Raw genomic sequence first — 8,315 nt, 5'->3', positions numbered from 1 at the left:
ACACGTCCGTACCAAAGTTAGTACGTCCGTGCAAGACTGTTTTCGGGCCTTTTTTCTTGTTTTCTCCGTCCTTTCTATATGGGGGTAATATAAATACCTTCTTAGCTCCGAATTGAAGGGGGAGACTTCTTAGTGTAGTTTTAGCTTAGGTTAGGGTTTTTATAGAGAGAAACTCTCATTTTCAAGAGAGAGAAAGTGGGAAAAACTTGTTGAAATTAAAGCTTGGAATATGAAGAATTGAATGAAGGAGACTTGAAGATTTGATTATTTCTTGCAATAAAATTATAATGATTTGTGAGTAGTTCTTTTACTTGGGATGGTTGAAACCATTGATGAATTCACAAATATTTGTTGCATGTGCTAATTTGGTAATTGTTGGGTGTTAATTAGTTGAGCTTAAGTGGTTTCATTGTTAGTTCTTGTAAGTGGCCATTGCTAGAACTATTCATCTAAGCTTTCTCAACGAAGGATCGAGAGATGAACTTGAGTTAGCTCCCTTATGCTTGTTAGGGACGGAGCAACTGATAAACACAATATCGGTAAGAATAATAAAATACGGAACAATAAGAAAACAACACACAAGATTTTTACGTGGAAAACCCCTCTTCAATAAGAGAAAAACCACGGTCCGGATCTCCATGGACAAAACAACTTCACTAGAAATAATTAAGGGAGTACAATGGACACTACTACAATTACAATATTAGATACAATGTATTTTAGAATAGTCTACACTAAGTACCCTTTAACGTTGGTACTTATACTAATCCTAAAATACCCCTCACACTAATACTCTGTTTGCCTCTCCGTCACTTCCTCCCTCACTACTACAACTTTTGCTCTCCTTCACTAGAGGTATTTTGGTGCTACTGCTCTCTTGCTAGTATCTCACTTTTGGTGGTCTATCTTCTCACACACACCGGCTACACAAATGTAAGAACATCCATTTATACTTGCATTGCCGACCATTATTTAACGTGGACTGCTATTCCACATCAAACCTTCTGCCATCTATTGGACTTTTAGTCCACACACTCAATACCCCAAAAGTCAAATACAAGTAAATGTCTTACAAACATTTACTCTTCCATTCAACCAACTTGGACTTTTAAGTCCATTCACCCAACCGTCCAAAATGCATTCACCTCTTTCTTTCATTTTTCTTACACCATTATTATTATTACTACTAATAATAATACTTACTTAATTGTGATTTGGGGAAATTAACCCAACAATGCTTAATTGACTTGAAATGCCATGAGAATAGAAATTTCCAGTCAAGGGAATGTTCATATCATTGTGATTATGCTTTAACACTTGTTTTATGCTTTTTATCCACGAGAGTAGGTTGTATTCATGACTCAAATAATCCCTCTAGCTTGAGAGAGTAGTTGGGTGGCTTAGATGACTTCCCCCTAATTTATCCCCAAATTGCTATGTTTTGTATGTTAAATTGTAGTTTGTGAATGACTTAATTGGTGGATACCTTCCCAAGATCCTTTTTTTTTATTATTGTTTGTAGTTTTTCTTTATACCTCAAAACCCAAAAAGACTTGACTTAGCTTATCAAAAATCGGTATTTGTTAGTGCTCCCCTTAGTCCTTGTGGGATCGACTTTTACTTGCCCTTTCTACCCATTAGAGAGACCAAGTTAGGTTTTTATCTTTGGTAGGCTCGATGACGGCCTATCAATTTCCATTTGTGGGAAAAAAGGAGTGACGGTGAAGGAAGTAGTTGAAGACGCCATTGTAGCACAGACGAAGCTAAATTGCGTGCACCAGGTAAACCCTAAATCCTTTAAAGTTGGGATTTTTTTCTATTTTTTCGTGTTAATTAAACATGTAAATGGTATTTGTAACTTAGAATTATGGTTGAATTGTGTGAATCGGGTCTGTGTTTTGCAATTTAATTTGAAATAATTGAATTTCATTTCTCGAATTTTTGGGTTTAGTTTTGCTTGATTACATATTGATTCTCGCTTTAAGTGCTCATAACATGATTGTAGATTTGCAATTGTTGTTTTGTTTGCATTTAGACTATAGGTTGCAACGGATGATAAGATAAATTTGAAATTTTGGCATAGTGGGCTGTTCAAAACCATTAATAATGGTGATTTGGTGTATGAAGGAGGTTGTAGACACCTGATTGTGTCTCCCCAAAAACCAAACCCAGTGATGAGTACCTTTCATGTCATTGATTATCCAGCAAGGTTAAATGTGAAAGAGTCTCGTGAATTCTTCTGTTTTCTTAAATGTTTTAATAAAAATACTTCTTTCTGTTTTCGAAAAAATTTCTTTTCGTACCCTGTTTATGAAAATGTGCCATGTAGTTTATTTTGGTCCATGATAAGGGTCCAATAATAGTGTAGTTGGATGGGGCTTAAAAAGACCTTTCCAACGATATATTATAAGCCCAATTCTGATGAATAATGAGGAAGTTATGGCCAAAATACAAAACTGGGCTCAAACCGGATTTTACCTACGGCCCAATGATCATGTAGAGGATCCAAAGGTTTAATCCCATTCCTAAACTAATTAGGATTAATTAGAATCTTCTATAAGTTTCTAACAAATCTTAATTATCCTTTTAGAAAAGATAAGATCAAAGAGTTTGAAATTGAATAAAACTTTCCTTTTTTAAGTCCTAATTTTATTCGAAATGAAATATGTTCAAAGAAAGTTAGATATTATTTTCGTGACTCATAATTTTTATCCAAATATTATATGGTTGGATAGATCTTGAAATTATCTTTCCAATGATATATTATAATATTAATTCTAAGCTATAACGAAAAGATATGAAAGAAATACGAAACTCTATCCAAAAACTGACACCTTTCCACTATTTCGGCCATATCTTTTTACATACAAAATATTTTAATCTGATTTTAGTTGGGTTTGAAAGTATACTTCTAGAGCTTTCCAACGACATATTATATGACTTATTTCGACTTGTGGATCAAAAGATATGATAAAAACAAAATCCGTAAAAAACTGTCTCGTCGCACCGTGACAGCTCTGTTGCGCTGTGAAGCATTCTGTTGTGCCGCGACAGAAACAATTTTATTCTGATTTGAATTCTGACTCTTTTCTATCATTTTCAGACTATTTTCTCTATAAAAAGGTTCGATATTCCTCGTTTTTAAATAACCAACGAACAATCGTCAACAACCATCTAATTCTATTCTCTTCTCTCAAGCAATAGCTTATTCTTTCTTTCTCTTTCGAAGCCTAGCCTTTTTTCAAACACAATACCGCATTTACAAGTTCTAGACACACCTAGACAAGCTCAAATTTTCCTTCGCCCTAGATGTGAAAGGTTGATAATTTCTGCGGGTTTGGTCCCAAATCCCTATTTCAATTATTTAAATTAATTGTTTAAATTAATATTTTCCTTGAAGTTACTAACGTGTGTATTTTGTTATTAGAAAGAGATATGAGGCAACAAAGTAAGTTATTTTATTTCTTTATTTCTATAGAAATCATGCTTAGATTATATTAATTCCTAATATCATGTATGTTTCTAGTATCATGCTTAGGTTGCTTCCTATTTCTTTTATCATGATAGTATCATGTTAGGGCTAAAGTTTTGATCTTTAATGCTTAGTGACATGTTAGGATTTGTTATTAATCTTTTTAGTATCATGCCTAGGATCTTTCTAATAATATTATTATGCTTTGAGATTGAGATTGTTATGATGATGATGATTTGTTGTGTCAATAATATTATGTTGATATATTATTGTTATTGCTTATTCACGCCTTCTCTTGCAGGATTAAAGGGAATTTGTACTTGTAATCACGCTTAATAAGATAATTAATAATCTTGTTTAGGCTAATATGATTTTAATTCCAGTGATCACCAATAATACTTTTGTTTGTGCATTAATATTCAACCAACATAGATTAAACAGGTTTAGGATTAATTAGTCAAAAAGTGCATATGAATATGAGAAGGATAAAGTAGATGCCTATTTTTAGGGCAGGTTCAATCTCTTTTAGATTGGATTTGTACCTCCATCCCCGAATATCCAGTCATGGCTCTAGACCACTATGGAGTTAGCGATCTCACGGATCGTGAAGGGGTATAACCTTCACCCTGTGAACGGTTTACAAGTTCCTAAAACTTGTTGGACTCTTTTGCTCTACCTTCCTTCCCTTTGGACGCCACCATACTTAAGTGTATGATCACAGTGGGGCTCAAGTGTGATGCTTGAAATTATTCCCTACAGAGGTGTTGGCAAAACTAAAGGGATTGATCTAGATTTTGTTAGTTTCTTTGACCTTGTTGAGTTAGCCAAGGAGATTAGTGGGTGGGATAAAGAAGTGAAAGGTGTTTTGTTCTTGGTTCTTGGGCTTAGTATGGTGAATGGATTGAGGAAGTTGGAAGGTGATGAAGATGCTTTGGAGGTAGCAGCTTTGGGTGTTAAGTATAGGTGTGTGGAGCTATATATATACCATGGTATGGAATTACCGAGAGCCCGCACTTGTTAAAACACACTTCCAACAACTAACACAAGCTTCACAGTCTACCCCACACACATCCAAACAAAAACCAAAAAAAAAAAAAACTAAAAACGGGACCACCAACTGTATTGATTCAAGTTAGGTCAAGTTCTAGGACCAAAAAAGCCATTGCCCCACCATTGATTATAGAAGAACCAAACATTCTTGACTAGCAGCTGCCCATAAAAGAATCTGCCACATCAAACAAACAAAAAGCTGCCCCAAGTTCACCCCTTGTTTCCCATACTACTACATCTTCAGATCTAGGTCTAGGAAAGAACCTAACTCCAGAAAAAACCCCAAAAACACAACCTACTACTGTGGTAAAAACAACCAGTGTGTTAGATGACTATGAGTGGCTTGATAATAGGCTTGATAGTCCTCTAAGGCTTGACGAGCTTCTATATGGGTATAATAGTGATGAAAGTGAGGGAGAGGACCCCCCTTATAACCCTGCAGTAGATAAAGGGAAAGATGTGTTAGTGGATAGTAGCAAGAAGGGGAATGAAGGCTATTGGTGAAAGCAACTTCTTTTAGGGAGTTTATACTGATGATGAGTCAACTGATGGAGATGATGATGAGTTAGAAGAATAGGGTTTTGTAGGGGGATTGGATGGTTTAGATGCAGAGTTAGATGATGAATATAATGAGGCCATTGTTGTTGATGGGGAATTGTATGACTCTGAGTTTAGTGATGAGGAATACACTCAGGCTAGAGAGAGAATGAAGGCTTGCACAACACAAGTAGTAAAAGCAGCTGCTCAGTTGGCTAAAGAAACAGTGGAAGGGAAGGTGAGTTATGAGAATCAAGAAGAGGAAGCAAAGGAGACTGATAGTTTGTCAGAATATGAAGAGAGTGCTGAGAAAGAGCAAACTCCACCAACAATTGAAGATAAAGGGGTTAAGGCTAACAAGAGAAAGAGATCTGGGTTGTTAGTTAGCCCAAACACTGACTTTTCTCAATTCAATTGGAGAGTAGGATTGAAGTTTTCCAAAAGGGATGACTTCAAGGAAGCAGTTTCAAAGTATGCAGTGTTCCAGGGCAAGAATCTTGTGATTAATGACAGCAACAAGAGAAGGGGTCAGAGAATTAGAGCAAAATGCATAAATGGTTGTCCTTTTAGGGTGTATTATTCTTGTCATACTGGGAAGGCTGCATTGCTACTCAAAAGAGTGTGTAATAAGCAAACCTGTCAAAGAAACATGTAAAAGAATAGGCAGCTGAAAGCCGAATGGGTGGCTCAATAGTATATTGATGTGTTCAAAACTAGACTCCATAGGCCTGCCAAGGAGATTGTAGAGTGCATTAAGAGGGCTTACAAGATTATAGTGACTAGGTTTTTGCATACAAGGTGAAGTATGCATAACACAGACTTCTTCATGGGAGTATGTTTGAGCATTACCAGAAGGTGGGAGGTTACTTGGCTTGTTTGCAACAGAGCAGCCTTGGAAGTCACACTGAGTTAGCCACAGTAGTGGGAAAGATTCCTTCTCCAGTGTTCTAGAGATTGTTCATTTGTTTTGAAGGCCTAGCTAAAGGGTGGAAGGAAAATTGTAGAAAGGTCTTGGCTGTGGATGCTTGTTTTCTAAAATATTTCTTGGGTGGCCAACTTCTTTATGCTATGGGAAGGGATGCAAATGATCAAATGTATCCTGTAACTTGGGCTGTTGTAGAGGGAGAAAACACCTTGAGCTGGGAATGGTTCTTCAAACATCTTTAAGTATGCCTAGACTTGGGTGAAGGAGATGGAGCTGCTATCATTTCTAATAAGCACCAAGTATGTCAAAAACTTGTGTTTTACTAATAATCTGTCATGATCTAAATGCTTTTGCTTAACATGCCTAATGTTATTTATTGGTGTGTTTACTTTAAATGTGCTACTTGAATGTTGTGTCAACTGTTCTGCCAAAAGCAGAACATAGGCATTGTGCCAAACATGTCTTTGCACACTGACATAAGACATATAGGGGAGATGAGTTCAAATTGCAGTTTTGGAAAATTGCCAAGTGTTACAATAAGGCAGACTATGATGATGCTTTGAAAAAGTTGACTGAAATGAACATTGATACAGCAGAGGCTTTCAACCAGTACAACCCACCTTGCTTTTGTAGAGCTTACCTTAAAACTAAAACCAAGACAGATGCCATCACCTCCAACATTGATGAAACCTTCAGTGGTTACATTATTCAAGCTAGAACTTAGCATCTTCCGTACATGCTGAAGAGATCAGGTCTGGTCTTATGCAAAGGCTTGTGAAGAAGAGGCAAGAAATGCTCAAGTCCAATTCTGTTCTTTCCCCCATAATACAGTCAAAGCTGAACAAGGAGAAAGATAAGGCTGCATAGTGTGAGGTCTTCCCTTCTTCAGAGACTCTTCAATGTCTCCTACTTCCTTGATCGGGTAGTAGTGAATTTGGATGCAATAACATGTACATGCAAGAAATAGGACATCTAGGCATTCCTTACTATCATGCATGTGTAGCCATCTTCTTTCTAAACAAAGAACCAAAAGCGTTTGTGGACCCTTTTACACTAGAGATAATTATCTCAAAGCATATGCAAGTATACTTTCTTTCCCTTCATGTATTTGTTGTACATGTATTGTATGTGTTTAATTGGTTATTGTGTGTATTGTATGTGTTTAATTGAATGTATACACATGTGATAGGATCAATTCCACCCTTAGAAGGTGAAAGATATTGGCCTAAAATTATCTGCCCCCTAGACCCACCTCCCATTAAAATAGGACTAGGGAGGCCAAGAAGAAGAGGGTTAGGGACCCCTTTGAGGACCTTAAGAAACCGGGATTTTTAACTAAGACTAGTATTGAAATGTCTTGCTCTATTTGCAAATCCAAACAACATAATAAAAGGAGATGCCCACATATGGATAATGCAAATATCACAACTGAACCACCCCAAAAAAGGCTAGAGGGAGGCCTAGGAAATAGGGAAACCCAGTCCAAACCACTTTGGCTGCAACTGAGAGTGCACCTGCTGCACACCAGGATATCTCTGCACAACCCAAATTAGTAGGGAGAGGAGGAAGAGCAATTAGGGGTGGAAAAGGTGCAAGAGGAGTACAGCAGTCTGCAGCCACTTCCAGTGTCGGACAGTCTACAGGTGCTTCAGCTTCAACACAACTTGCACCTGCAGCAGCAGGTCAGGGAAGGGGGTCTGGTGCTAGGGGCAGAGGAAGAGCCAACTCCCAAGTTCCAAGGGGAGTTGGAGTTCTCTTTGGTGAGGATGGGTTTATACTTAATAATGTAAGAAAGATAACCCAACTCCATGCATGATTACCTCACAACTGTCATCATTTCACTAATCAAATCTACATATTTTGAACAGGTAAGGGGCAGATCTGCTAGGGAGCTAGCAGGGAAAGCAACCACTATGAGGAGTAGCAGCAGAGCATTGAGCCAACAAACCTTGAATTACGTCATTGGTGGTCAATCAAGTCAACAGTCAACCCTCCACAACCCAACTCAGTAGTACTTCAGCACTTGTGTGCATGTATAAAACAATTATCTTCTTAAGTTGTTTATGAATCTAGTATGCAACTGTACTTCATCAAGATAACTTGTAATGTAGCTAGATATTTTGGATTTGGCTACATAGATTAACATATATTTTGAGTATTTTGTTCAAACAATTATGTTAAGATATCAATGTTGCAATGCACTAAATTTAAATCAATTGACACATGTAATTAAGAAAGAAGAATTTAATTTTCCATTGCATAAAACATCACAGGTTACAAGCCAAACCAACAAGTTCTAATTCCAAAACACTATTGTTACTACCTAATCCT

Source organism: Chenopodium album, chromosome 15, assembly GCF_948465745.1.
Source record: "Chenopodium album chromosome 15, dcCheAlbu1.1, whole genome shotgun sequence".
Classification (NCBI taxonomy): domain Eukaryota; kingdom Viridiplantae; phylum Streptophyta; class Magnoliopsida; order Caryophyllales; family Amaranthaceae; genus Chenopodium; species Chenopodium album.
The sequence above is the reverse complement of the archived record's forward strand: the minus strand, read 5'-3'. Positions refer to the sequence as shown.